The following is a 15,703-nucleotide window of genomic DNA, read 5'->3' as shown; positions in this document are numbered from 1 at the left end:
TATGACAGAGGAGCTAGTTGGAGAAGAACAAGGGGGATTTAGGAAGGGAAAAGGGTGTGTAGATCAGATATTTGTTCTAAGATGTTTAGTGGAGAAGTATCTAGAGAAGGGAAGGAAAGTGTACGCTGCCTTCATGGACTTGGAGAAAGCTTATGACAGAATAGATAGGAAAGGTATGTGGAAGGTATTAAGAATATATGGAGTGGAGGGAAATTGTTGAGTGCTGTGAAGAGTATGTACGAGGGAGCTAGGGCTACGGTGCGAGTGGATGGTGAGCTGAGTGAGTTCTTTGATCTCAATGTGGGACTGAAACAGGGGTGTGTAATGTCTCCTTGGCTGTTTAATATATATATGGATGGGGTCGTAAAGGAGGTACAAGGTAGGGCAGTGGATGTGGGGGTGGCCTTAATGAATGAGGGTGAGATTTGGAAGCTTCCGGTGTTGCTGTTTGCTGATGATACAGTATTGTTGAGTGAAGATGAATGGGAGTTGCAAGGTTTGGTGAATGAATTTGGGACAGTGTGTAGGAGGAGGAAGCTGAAAGTTAATGTAAACAAAAGTAAAGTTATGGTGTTTGAGAGGAATGAAGTCACAGAGTGTGCAGTGAGGTTGGATGGTGAGGATATGGAGAATGTGAGTGCATTCAAGTACTTGGGTAGTGTGATGAGTAAGGATGGAACTTTGGGGGATGAAGTACGTGAAAGGGTACAGCAGGGAAGGAAGGTTGTTGGCACACTGAAAGCAGTGATGAGAAATAGGGAGGTGAGTATGGAAGTTAAGAAGTCACTGCATGATGGTATTGTGATCCCTACCCTGACGTATGGAAGCGAGGCGTGGACCTTGCAAGAGGGGAACAAGTCAAGAGTGAGAGCAGTGGAAATGAGTTACTTGAGAGGAGCATGTGGAGTGACATGGAGGGACAGGTTGACGAATGAAGAAGTGAAGGAACGTTGTGGGGTAGATGTGGATGTGGTTGAAAAGATTAGGAGAAATACACTGAGGTGGTTTGGACATGTGGAGAGGATGGAGAATGAAAGACTGACTAAGAGGGTGTATGTAGGTGAGGTGGAGGGAGGGAGAGGGAGGGGTAGACCGAGGATGAGGTGGAGGGATGGAGTTGATAGGTATATGAGGGAGGGGGGGGTGAGTTGGGGGGAGGGGAGTCAAATGGTGGGTGACAGAGTGACTTGGAGGCGTTTTGTCTGCGGCCACCCTTTGCGGGATTAGGGCTTCGGGCTATAGATAGATAGATAGATGTACTTTCAATCTTGTAAGAAGGTATTTCGGGATGAGTATGGAGGTTTCGGGACAATTCGCTGTCAAGGCAAATCGCCGTCACAACAAAAACAAGACAATTCGCCTTCATTAATGAAGATAGCTATGGACGACGCTAGAATATAATTCAAAGGCGACTACAGCAAGGAAGAAACAAGTTAATTATTGACTAAAGGTGCAACTAATAAATAATATCCAGAGCCTACGCTACTGAACATAGACTTTGCTGGATCCCCCTGAAATATAGTTATTAAAGTATCGATTAATTAATAATAAGTATATTTATAAAAGAATTGATTAATTAATAATAAGTATATTTATAGAATGGTGGGGAATCGTCCATGTTTTGAAAGGGAATTGTCTGACGGCGAATTCTCTCGCAACCAGTATGGACATGGACTGTGTGATGGATAGCATGTTGGACACAAGTGCAAGATTCAATTGTTAATAGAGTATTCGCGTATTTGGCATTTCGCGGGGGTTACAAGAACGTAACTACCGCGAAATATGCGGGATTACTGTACATACTGCCCCTGAGACAAGCATAGTGCAGTGATTTGTAGTGGTCCCAGATTATTATTTGTCAACAGAAGTGCTCATGGGTGCGGATTTAATTGGTAGGGCAAGTTTTACTTGGGACGGAGAAGGTCAGGTGATGCATTGGGGTGGTCAGCAGTACGGGGTCCGAAATAAGCTTTGCCAAACAGTGATTAGAATAAGATTCCGGTCTAACCATACAACAGAGGCAGAAGGAGAGCTAGTAAATGTGAAGTGAACGGTAGGACTGTGGTACCTGCACAGACAGTTATGTCAGTACCCATTGCGTTAAAAGACAAAACCCGGAGATGTCTTACATGTTAGTAAATTTCAGAAGGCCAGGGATAAAGCTTCATTAGCACCAAATTGTTGCTTAAGAGTTAGTGAGAACGGGACATGCTATTTACCCCATTACCAACGTAACCAAGGGGCCAGTAAAGCTAAACCCAGGATAAGTGTTGGGGACATACCATGTTGTTGACGAGTCGAGTATTACTTATCTTAGCCCCAAGGAACAGGACAGAAGTCCACCTGAATTAGTGCAACCAGTTGGCAAGGCAGAAGGTGACCTTGTGGCACCAGTAGTTCAGGTCGATAATGCTTTGTTACCCCACATGGATCAAGCACAGGATGGGAGTGACCGACGTGCTGTGCTAAATTCAATTCTCAGAAGGCTGAAGTGGACACATTTGTCTCAGCTACAGAGGGACAAATTGAGAGAGTTGATATTGGATAATCATGCACTGTTCATTCTTGGTCTGAAGGAAATTGGCACACTTAAAGTACCTGAAGCCCATATTGATACCATCAACTCTGAATCCGTGCATATGCCCTTGTATCGGCATCCTGAGCAAGCAAGGAAGATAATTTCCGAGATGATCAATGAGATGATTGATAAGGATGTGAGGGAGGCATCGACCGCTGCATATTTAGCCCCCATAGTCTTGGTCAGCAAGCCGGATGGCAGTAAAAGGATGTGTACTGATTATCAGGCTCTTAATAAAAAGGTCAAGATAGATATCCAGCCCCTACCCCAATCAGACGAATTAGTAGAGGAAAGTGCTGGGAAAAAGATTTACTGCACTAATGATATGAAAGACGCCTACCTCCAAGTTCGGTTGGATGAGAGCTCTCGAGGCTTGACAACTTTCTCTGATGGGGTTAATTTGTTTACATTTTGGCGCCTGGTGGTTTAGTGAGTAAGTATTGCGCTCCAATCGGATTGAGCTAGTGAAGGTTTATATCCAAGGGGTGGTTGGGCTTGATTGCTCATCCTCATCCTCTCCTGCCTCACCACGCATGGATGATTCATGCATGGGGGACGAGTCAGCTGATGATCCCTGTCCTAACTCCCCTGCCTCGTCTGATGTCTCTGAGTGAAACTCTTCTGTAACTAAAGGTATGTAAAATGATAACAAACAGACATTAACTAAAAATATTCCTGTACTTATAGACGTGAATTAAAGTTTTATGTGGTGCACACCTTGGGAAAAAAATATATATATATACGTACAGTACGTGATACTGAGCAAAAAAGTCAGGTAACAAGTTTAATAATTTCAACTTAACTTGTGGTGTAATGATTGAAAAATCATTTTGTCAGATTGTGAGTCTTCGAGTGGCGTTGGTGGCTGGCAGCAAACAGTAAATTGCTGGCAGTGGTCGGGGGAGGTGCGACTGTGTGAGTTGGGGGACATACGACCATGCGAGTGTTTGCTATCACCAGTTACTGCATCTTTTTATTTTGTACTGTTTTGTGAATAAATGTGTAGATAATTGTGTATTACAGTACGGTGTTTACGTTTTTCCTTTATAATGGAGTATGTACTTTCAATCTTGTAAGAAGGTATTTCGGGATGAGTATGGAGGTTTCGGGACAATTCGCTGTCAAGGCAAATCGCCGTCACAACAAAAACAAGACAATTCGCCTTCATTAATGAAGATAGCTATGGACGACGCTAGAATATAATTCAAAGGCGACTACAGCGAGGAAGAAACAAGTTAATTATTGACTAACGGTGCAACTAATAAATAATATCCAGAGCCTACGCTATTGAACATAGACTTTGCTGGATCCCCCTGAAATATAGTTATTAAAGTATTGATTAATTAATAATAAGTATATTTATAAAAGAATTGATTAATTAATACTAAGTATATTTATAGAATGGCGGGGAATCGTCCATGTTTTGAAAGGGAATTGTCTGACGGCGAATTCTCTCGCAACCAGTATGGACATGGACTATGTGATGGATAGCATGTTGGACACAAGTGCAAGATGCAATTGTTAATAGAGTATTCGCGTATTTGGCATTTCGCGGGGGTTACAAGAACGTAACTACCGCGAAATATGCGGGATTACTGTACATACTGCCCCTGAGACAAGCATAGTGCAGTGATTTGTAGTGGTCCCAGATTATTATTTGTCAACAGAAGTGCTCATGGGTGCGGATTTAATTGGTAGGGCGAGTTTTACTTGGGACGGAGAAGGTCAGGTGATGCACTGGGGTGGTCAGCAGTACGGGGTCCGAAATAAGCTTTGCCAAACAGTGATTAGAATAAGATTCCGGTCTAACCATACAACAGAGGCAGAAGGAGAGCTAGTAAATATGAAGTGAACGGTAGGACTGTGGTACCTGCACAGACAGTTATGTCAGTACCCATTGCGTTAAAAGACAAAACCCGGAGATGTCTTACATGTTAGTAAATTTCAGAAGGCCAGGGGTAAAGCTTCATTAGCACCAAATTGTTGCTTAAGAGTTAGTGAGAACGGGACATGCTATTTACCCCATTACCAACGTAACCAAGGGGCCAGTAAAGCTAAACCCAGGACAAGTGTTGGGGACATACCATGTTGTTGACGAGTCGAGTATTACTTATCTTAGCCCCAAGGAACAGGACAGAAGTCCACCTGAATTAGTGCAACCAGTAGGCAAGGCAGAAGGTGACCTTGTGGCATCAGTAGTTCTGGTCGATAATGCTTTGTTACCCCACATGGATCAAGCACAGGATGGGAGTGACCGACGTGCTGTGTTTAATTCAATTCTCAGAAGGCTGAAGTGGACACATTTGTCTCAGCTACAGAGGGAGAAATTGAGAGAGTTGATATTGGATAATCATGCACTGTTCATTCTTGGTCTGAAGGAAATTGGCACACTTAAAGTACCTGAAGCCCATATTGATACCATCAACTCTGAATCCGTGCATATGCCCTTGTATCGGCATCCTGAGCAAGTAAGGAAGATAATTTCCGAGATGATCAATGAGATGATTGATAAGGATGTGAGGGAGGCATCGACCGCTGCATATTTAGCCCCCATAGTCTTGGTCAGCAAGCCGGATGGCAGTAAAAGGATGTGTACTGATTATCAGGCTCTTAATAAAAAGGTCAAGATAGATATCCAGCCCCTACCCCAATCAGACGAATTAGTAGAGGAAAGTGCTGGGAAAAAGATTTACTGCACTAATGATATGAAAGACGCCTACCTCCAAGTTCGGTTGGATGAGAGCTCTCGAGGCTTGACAACTTTCTCTGATGGGGTTAATTTGTTTACATTTTGGCGCCTGCTGGTTTAGTGAGTAAGTATTCCGCTCCAATAGGATTGAGCTAGTGAAGGTTTATATCCAAGGGGTGGTTGGGCTTGATTGCTCATCCTCATCCTCTCCTGCCTCACCACGCATGGATGATTCATGCATGGAGGACGAGTCAGCTGATGATCCCTGTCCTAACTCCCCTGCCTCGTCTGATGTCTCTGAGTGAAACTCTTCTGTAATAAAGGTATGTAAAATGATAACAAACAGACATTAACTAAAAATATTCCTGTACTTATAGACGTGAATTAAAGTTTTATGTGGTGCACACCTTGGGAAAAAAAATATATATATATACGTACAGTACGTGATACTGAGCAAAAAAGTCAGGTAACAAGTTTAATAATTTCAACTTAACTTGTGGTGTAATGATTGAAAAATCATTTTGTCAGATTGTGAGTCTTCGAGTGGCGTTGGTGGCTGGCAGCAAACAGTAAATAGCTGGCAGTGGTCGGGGGAGGTGCGACTGTGTGAGTTGGGGGACATACGACCATGCGAGTGTTTGCTATCACCAGTTACTGCATCTTTTTATTTTGTACTGTTTTGTGAATAAATGTGTAGATAATTGTGTATTACAGTACGGTGTTTACGTTTTTCCTTTATAATGGAGTATGTACTTTCAATCTTGTAAGAAGGTATTTCGGGATGAGTATGGAGGTTTCGGGACAATTCGCTGTCAAGGCAAATCGCCGTCACAACAAAAACAAGACAATTCGCCTTCATTAATGAAGATAGCTATGGACGACGTTAGAATATAATTCAAAGGCGACTACAGCGAGGAAGAAACAAGTTAATTATTAACTAAAGGTGCAACTAATAAATAATATCCAGAGCCTACGCTATTGAACATAGACTTTGCTGGATCCCCCAGAAATATAGTTATTAAAGTATCGATTAATTAATAATAAGTATATTTATAAAAGAATTGATTAATTAATAATAAGTATATTTATAGAATGGCGGGGAATCATCCATGTTTTGAAAGGGAATTGTCTGACGGCGAATTCTCTCGCAACCAGTATGGACATGGACTGTGTGATGGATAGCACGTTGGACACAAGTGCAAGATTCAATTGTTAATAGAGTATTCGCGTATTTGGCATTTCGCGGGGGTTACAAGAACGTAACTACCGCGAAATATGCGGGATTACTGTACATACTGCCCCTGAGACAAGCATAGTGCAGTGATTTGTAGTGGTCCCAGATTATTATTTGTCAACAGAAGTGCTCATGGGTGCGGATTTAATTGGTAGGGCAAGTTTTACTTGGGAAGGAGAAGGTCAGGTGATGCACTGGGGTGGTCAGCAGTACGGGGTCCGAAATAAGCTTTGCCAAACAGTGATTAGAATAAGATTCCGGTCTAACCATACAACAGAGGCAGAAGGAGAGCTAGTAAATGTGAAGTGAACGGTAGGACTGTGGTACCTGCACAGACAGTTATGTCAGTACCCATTGCGTTAAAAGACAAAACCCGGAGATGTCTTACATGTTAGTAAATTTCAGAAGGCCAGGGGTAAAGCTTCATTAGCACCAAATTGTTGCTTAAGAGTTAGTGAGAACGGGACATGCTATTTACCCCATTACCAACGTAACCAAGGGGCCAGTAAAGCTAAACCCAGGACAAGTGTTGGGGACATACCATGTTGTTGACGAGTCGAGTATTACTTATCTTAGCCCCAAGGAACAGGACAGAAGTCCACCTGAATTAGTGCAACCAGTTGGCAAGGCAGAAGGTGACCTTGTGGCACCAGTAGTTCAGGTCGATAATGCTTTGTTACCCCACATGGATCAAGCACAGGATGGGAGTGACCGACGTGCTGTGCTTAATTCAATTCTCAGAAGGCTGAAGTGGACACATTTGTCTCAGCTACAGAGGGACAAATTGAGAGAGTTGATATTGGATAATCATGCACTGTTCATTCTTGGTCTGAAGGAAATTGGCACACTTAAAGTACCTGAAGCCCATATTGATACCATCAACTCTGAATCCGTGCATATGCCCTTGTATCGGCATCCTGAGCAAGCAAGGAAGATAATTTCCGAGATGATCAATGAGATGATTGATAAGGATGTGAGGGAGGCATCGACCGCTGCATATTTAGCCCCCATAGTCTTGGTCAGCAAGCCGGATGGCAGTAAAAGGATGTGTACTGATTATCAAGCTCTTAATTAAAAGGTCAAGATAGATATCCAGCCCCTACCCCAATCAGACGAATTAGTAGAGGAAAGTGCTGGGAAAAAGATTTACTGCACTAATGATATGAAAGACGCCTACCTCCAAGTTCGGTTGGATGAGAGCTCTCGAGGCTTGACAACTTTCTCTGATGGGGTTAATTTGTTTACATTTTGGCGCCTGGTGGTTTAGTGAGTAAGTATTGCGCTCCAATCGGATTGAGCTAGTGAAGGTTTATATCCAAGGGGTGGTTGGGCTTGACTGCTCATGTAATGCCACTCAGGGATGAGTGAGGCTGGTCACTCTCATCTTAAATGTCGGGACCAACTGCTTAGCCCCGGGGTCCTACACTCCTCTTGGGGCAATGTAGGATTGGATGATGGATGACAAGCGCTTACCTTTCTGATTGTCTGAGTCCAGCTATTTTTATGAGGAAAATGCAGCAAGTGTTAGCCCCTTTAGTTAGAGATGGTTGGTGCTGTAACTACCTAGACAATGTTGTGATTTGGGCAAACTCTTTCGATCAGATGCTAGACCGACTGAAGACTACCTTTGGAAAATTAACCGAGTTTGGAATGAAGCTGAATGTTAGTAATATGCTCATTCATAAAGCGAGAAATTAAGTTCTTGGAATATGTAGCATCAGAGAAAGGAGTACGCCCTGACAGTAAGAATCTTGAAGCCATTGACCAGATGTCACGACCAACAAAGGCCAAGGAAGTGAAACGCTTTGTGGGCATGTGTAACTTTTACCGCAAACACATTCCTGACTTTGCTGCCATTGCCAGTCCTCTCACTAATTTGCTTAAGAAGGATGCAAAATTTGAATGGTCAGAGGAGTGTGAGAGTGCATTCTTAGTTAATAAACAGAAGTTAGTGTCAGCTCCAGTACTAGTAAAGGCAGATTTAACTGAACCGTTCGAATTACACACAGATGCTAATGACTTGCACATTGGTGGAGCTCTTATGCAGCTGGAGGGCGAGAAAGATCTGAGACCTATTGGATACTTTTCAAAGAAGCTTACCCCGACAGAAAAAAGATACTCAGGAACAGATAAGAAAGCCATGGCAGTAGTGAGTGCGTGTAGATTTTTCAGCCACTATTTATGGTGCAAACCCTTTTCCACTGTTACTGACCAGACCGTTAACCACCATCTTTAAGAAAAAGACTAAATGCCCACATATGTCGCGTTATTTGCTGGAGATGAGAGACTACGATTTCGTGATAAAATAAAATAAAGGAGTAAATCATTACGTCCAAGATGCTTTGAGTAGACCAGCAAGAGCAATCGAGGAGGCCTCCGATATAACCCAATCTAATGCAGAATTTTGGTGGCTGGGTCTTACGGTAGACAAGGTCAAGGAAGCCTAGAAAGCAGACCCGAGGCGGAGGCAGGTAATTCAATATTTAGGAGGAGGTCAGTTACCCAGGAAGTTGTCTGGTAATCGTCCCATTTAAGCTTTCAAAATGAACAAGAAGATTCTGTATGTACGAAGAGAAGAAATGGGAAAGTCTACACTGTGCCTGGTAGTACCCAAGTCTTTTGTTGCTATTGCCTGTTCAATTGTTCATAACCTTTCACACCTAGGAGAACGCAAGACGGTAGCCAAGGCAAGACAGTTTTTTTATTGGCCGTCTCTACTGACCGATGTGCGACATTTTGTTAAATCATGCAAGTCATATCAGCAGTTCAAGGGTCACGGGAAGATTGTGCACCATTTTAAGGAACTGCCACCAGTAGATGATAATGGTCAGAGAATTGCAATAGATCTCACAGATTTGCATAACAGCAGAAGTGGTCACAGGTATTATTTCACAGTGATACATCATTTTTCAAGTTATCTACGTATCTACCCTCTTCGTACAAATCCACCAAAGCTGTAGCCGAAGAATTTAAGAAGGACATCTGTAGGCATGGCAAGCCGCAGGTAGTTATCATTGACAACGGAGGAGAATTCACCAGTGCAGAGTTTAGACATTTTTGTAGGAGAGCCTGGATTAAACAAGGATTCTGTCTACCCTACCATCCCCGAGGTAATTCAGTTACTGAGAGAGCACATAGGACCTTCAAGACAGTACTGGCGATCTTGAGCCAAGAACACCCGAATATGTGGCCCATGCACCTGTGCAACACTGAGAAAGCATTGAACGAAGCACTGCATACGTCCCTAGGTACATCACCATTCTTTGCTTTTTATGGATGTCATCCAAATCGCAAGGTAGGAGATTTGCAGTTGCCCACTGATGAAGACTGTAGAGAAAATAGATGTCAAACAGATACTCAAGGAGACACAACGTCGGATGACAGCTGGATACCTTAACAGGGCAAATGAGGCACGTAGGAATGACTCTCTAGAAGCAGGTGAATTACTTTGGATCTATGTCGAAGAGTGCTTGCCTGGTACGGCATCAAAGCTAAACAGGAAATGACAAGGTCCTTACAAGACTGTCAGAGTTATCAATCAGGGTAGAGCGTACGAGTTAGAAAAAGTGTTTGATGGCACCATCTTGAGTAGGGCAGCTGAAAAGGTCAAAAGATATGTTGAAAGAGATGCCTTATTGAGTACGGTGGATCACAAGTTTTTGACCAGTGAGGAAGAGGAGGAGATACTGCCTAGTGCAATATCCTGGAGACTGCCTGAGAGGTTGCAGTACACACAGATGATGGGTGTACGGTGTATATATTGTACATACTCAATTTTTTTTTTCTTTCTCTGAGCACATCTTGTCCTTGTCTTAACTGGCTGGGAACATGGAGTCAGGTATGCCCTTCCAGGTCTCTCCGGACTGTACCTGCATATTTATCTTTTCTACCAGTACCTATTTTGGGTTGATTAATAGGGCTGAGTAGTTTTTTTTAGGGTATGTCCATCTTTTGGAGAGATGAGGCGTGGAAGCTGCGTGTTGTCAGATCGAGTGCACCACGGTGTATAGACCGTTGTTCTTGCCTTACCTCAATTCTTTTTTTCTTTAGGTTAGATTGTTAGGCTTAGTTAAAGGAAATGAGATCTCACAGTTTTTTTTTTTTTTTTTTCCCCAGATTTAGGAAACTGTACATGTGAGGGGCAGTTCTACCTGAAGGTCTCCACCTGGAGGTTTCCTACTCGCTCTGAGAACCTCGAGTGCCGAGTGTACATAATACCCAAACTGCAGTATAGGATTGCTCAGAGAGAGAGGGGAAGTTTCCAGTTTCTCTACAGGGCTTGGCGAAGATGAACAATGGGGCTCTCGCATGTTAGGAGAGGTAGGTAGGTTTCGCTCAGTCTCTCTGGACAGAACGCAGTGGAGCGGCTCATATTACTCTTAGCTAAGCACATAGTTTCTCCTTGTAGCAGGGCATTCTCCTTGTGAGTAATATACCTGGCGAATGGTATACGTTGTCAGTTACACATTGTGAGTAGCATGAGAAAATTTACTCGTGGTACGGGAATTATTTTTTGTTGCAGACAGGATAGCTGCCGACTGTTCTCGAGCATGGAGCTTATGCAATATCCCACAGTCACAGTAGAGGACAGGCCGGCTGGTGTCTCTGGAGGCGCGTAGATTGGTTTCCCCTCACGAGCAAGGAGCGTGTGGAACACCCCACAGTAGCAGTACTGAGGGAGACTGGTCAAGTAGGTGAATTTCCGTACCGTGTGTGTTAAGTGTGGGTACTGGGTATTTCGGAGGGTTCAGGTCCTGTCGCCCGAACTTTTGGTCTTCCCTAACCGTGGGTGGATGTAGTGCCTGGAAGTGATAATGAGTTGTATCTAGTTTATTTTATGTCCAAAAGTTCGGTTAAGTGGGAGAATGTCGCAGAGGTATAGCTGTTTCCATGTGAACGTAATCAGAACGTATATTAAGTTACCTAGTTGCTAAGTCATTTTTTTTCCCTACTGTAATTTGCTAGTATTAAGTCTCTTTATAGTATAAAAACTCGAGTGGATGGGAATATGTGCCTATGGTCACATACTCCAGCATAATGTACGCATGCATAAAGGGATGTAAGGCACTATGATTTTTATTGTTTTTCGATGTAAGGGTATAGAGAGAGATTGTTGTAATTATTGTAACTACAGTCTGTCATTTTTGGAGGGTAATCGATTGTAAGGGGAAAAGCATCACACTGAGATCACGAGCCTATAGTAAAGAAAATTTTAAATTGCATGAGCCGTCATCCCCCCCCCCTCCCCCTTTCCATCATGTAGTGTTAGTGTGTGACTCACTCGCCCACCGACGGTGAAAAAAGGCAGCTGGTCGGTGCTGTAGTCATCCTCCTCCCACCCCCCCAAAGAATTCGCGGGTCAAAGTGTGGAGGTCAGTCCCAGTGAGTCAAGGTCCCAGTATCGAAGTCAAGGTCAAGAATAACAGAGGACTGGACCAGTGAATTATGTGCTCAGAGGGACGATTATGAAGAACCACACTAGACTGAACCTGGGACCAAGGAGCTAAGTTTGGTGGAATTTGATATTAGTACCATATATTTTTGAATAAAGTACCAACTGATTCAGGTTTAATCTGTAAGGCTAGTAGATGGGAAGATTTCTACTCATTTGTTTGGTCTTGTTTATACATATTTCCTCCCACTCAAACTTTATTGTTTGTATAACCCTTGAGAACTGGTGGTATAGGGATTACCTAGTAGCTTGTTAATGTGTATCCCAGGAGCATTTTGGGAAATTGTGAAGGTTGGGCTTGGGTTGGCTGAATGGAGACTGATTCCTGTCATTTTGGCATGCTACCACTCTTAACTTGACCACTTGAAAAGTAATAAACACAACCAAAGAGGCCGCTACTGGGAGAAAGTCTCCATCAATCTGAGTTCCTGAACATTACAGCACACAGTGGTCATCACTAGTGACTTGATTTCTGCCCCTTTTGACCACGTGAAAGTGCGGATCACAGAGGTGCCCAGTACACTTGGAAGGAACAGTCTGTGGGCTTGTCGCCTTCGGTTCCTTCTTCCTAGTTTAAAAAAAAAACTCTCTTGATATTTATCCATTGTTATATACTATCTGCAAGTGCTATGGGTAATGTGGGACCTTTTTTTTATTTGGTTAAGGTTTAGAGTCTTGTGTTGGCCGATTAAGTGAAATTTCGATGAAATGACACGATATGGGTTCAAAGACTGGTACAGAACTTTTATTTAATTTACATAACCCCATTAGGAAGACATTACGTAGATGGCTGTCATCCCCTATCAAGATAGTAGATCAGCCAACACCTAATATGAGCCTCTACATGTGTAGCAACACTATAGGGGAATGCCTATGTGGGGGAGAGAGAGGAATGACCGCTGGGAGCTGCGGCCGTAACATGTTAACACTAGGCCAATTTAGAAGCCCGAATACACATTGTGTCACACTTGCAGTGAAGGTTAATCATTGCTTGCACTTAGCCAACTTCAAACAATGGGAATTGCAACTGTCCTAACACCACGTTCAGTGTTTACTGTAGATAATTCTATGAAGCTTTGTAACTGCAACCTCTACCAGCACTACTGAAATCCTTACAGGATATTAACGACTACATACTTTTAATGACAGACTCAGTGAGGTGCGTTTGGAGGGAAGTTGGGGATAGACTTGAGTAGTGCATGGTGGCCATGGCAATATATATAATTCGTAATATTCCAATGTGTCCAGAAATCCAATGGTTATGTGTCATATTTATACAACCTCATTGATCTTACATAAAAGACAATGAAATTACATCTCTATGACTCTTAGGTTCTCGCAACAGCCATGAGGGACCTGGCCGAAGCTAGGTCTTTCCTCATCCCACATTCTGCATTATATCTTAAAAGGTTTCTTATTAACTGTAACCACCACAGTGAGGAGTAACACACTTTAATGACTGTACTATAATTCCTTTTCACATAAATAATGCACCTCATACTGGCTTCCCCATCTCCTCAAACATCCACTAGTTTTTCAAACCCTCTACCTCCTCTACCCCTGCATAAAAGCACCAACCATCCACTGCCTGCCTCGCCCAACTTTGCTTCCAATACACGTTCTAATACTCGGGTGGTTCACACCTCAGACAGCCCACACAATGAAAACACTGAGTGGTCAATGGAGCAGTGGAGGCAACTGTACTCCTTCATATCCTTGAGCTGCTTCACCTACATGACCATTTAAATCCCCTCCTAACACTACAATCTCATTGGCCCCCATACCACTTACTACACGTCTTAAGTCATCCCAAAATCTATCCTTCACTACCTCATCCAAGCCTGCCTGTGGGGCATACGCCAATATAAAAGCATCCATTATCCAACCAAACAAAATTTTCCTTACTATTATGCTATCACTAACTCTCATAACATTCATGACATATTCCACCCATTTCTCCCCAACCAACGTCTCCACACCACCATATCCATCTGTCCTACCCTGCCAAAATAACTTGTAATAACAATCCCTCCCTGCAATCATTCTGGCCAATCCTCCCCTATACCTGACTTCCTGCACATATACCACATCCAACCAACTCCTACTAAATGCCTCATGGAAAAATGAAAACAGTTGAAAACGGTTGGCACTGGGGGGTCACTCAGCCTCCCACACCCTTGGCACTGGACGCCCAAAAGCCGACATAGGCTCCAGCACAGAAAGGGTTAATGGCAGTCTGGATGGTTGATGTCATGAGGGAGTCTGGAGCATGAAGTCTCCCCCAGTAAGGTACCTGGGGCCGCTTTATCACAGTGGCCTTCCCCTTCCACAAGAGTCCATTCCCAAGCTCCAAAACATTTCACTACTGTGAGATGTTCCTAAGAGTTGTTCATCTATTTTCATTTGTCTTCCAAGATCCTCATTTACCTACTATTTTTTTTCCTTCATATTAATCTCTTTGAATGCTTTACTGTCAGTGTGCTCTCTTCTTTCATATGAGTACCTTTCTGCATCCACTCTTGCCACTTCTCCCTCTTTATCCCACCACCCTATATCTTACCCCACCATGTTATATCATTCATTTTATCTGTTCCACCCACCTCCTCCATATATTCATCAGACAACTGCTGTTTTCTTTGTTTCTTCACTTTCAGTTTTTTGCCTTGACTGCTCTTCTCTCTCATTTTTAGTCTTATTCTTCCCAGCTTTACCTTCCATACCACAGCCATATGAAATGACAGACTTCCCGATCATCCTCTCACCACTCTCGTATCCATAACACTGTCAAGCACCACTCTGTACACAAGAACATAATCTGTCAGTACCAAGTGTATTTGTGTGCATCTCTATGCTTAAACTATGAACTACAAAACTGCACAATCTCCTTTCCTGACATACATTTCAGATTAATAAACTAAAATGTTAACAGTTGTGTTATGTTTGCCAGTTTTCCTTACATATTCTCCCTTATTTCTTTGAATCATCTGACTGCTTTCCTTGAATATTCTGCTTGATTTCTTCAAATATTCTGCCTGCCTTCTTTGAATACTCTGTCTGCTTTCCCTGATTATTCTGCCTGCCTTCTCTAAAAATTCTGCCTGCTTTCTTTGAATATCTCTAGTATCCATTGGAAGCAAATGACTATTATTTCCGGTGTAATCAGAACTTCAAACGTCAGCATGGTCACTTGGCTGACTGTTGGTTGTGACAACCTAAAATTGTCATCGCTGCACTGCCACACTGTGCCATATAACAAAGGGTCAGAGCACGTTTCATTTCCGGGTAGACAGCATTACTTCATCGTATGTAGCTGGTTATCTCATTTCTCACCAAGTTTGTCACAAATATAATTCATTCCTGGTATAAATGGTATCATTTCCTAACTCTTCATCATCACATCCACTGAGGAAGCCACTCCATGGTGAAAAATTCCACGATTGGTGTAAGCAGTGGTCAACTGTTTGTGTTTATACCGTCGCCGACTCACCTCTTGTGAACGCCTCCTAACTCCTTAAAAGATGCCTGCACCACAAGCAGACTTGCCACACTGCTGGGATGAGTTCGCAGCATTAGGACCACTTTACAAGGTTAATAAATAACTCTTATGGTCATTCGCATATTTGTGAACGGTTCACTGGCTTGGGACTTTACCAGGACCCTTGTGAATGTTCCCAGCTAATGATAAATACAGGCCCTGGTTTTGACATGGCTTTTTCTTCATTTTTTTTTTTTTTTGGGGGGGGGGGAGTT

The sequence above is a fragment of the Coenobita brevimanus genome, chromosome 86 (genome assembly GCF_032717465.1).
Source record: "Coenobita brevimanus isolate Jiangsu-jjx chromosome 86, ASM3271746v2, whole genome shotgun sequence".
Taxonomy (NCBI): domain Eukaryota; kingdom Metazoa; phylum Arthropoda; class Malacostraca; order Decapoda; family Coenobitidae; genus Coenobita; species Coenobita brevimanus.
The sequence above is the reverse complement of the archived record's forward strand: the minus strand, read 5'-3'. Positions refer to the sequence as shown.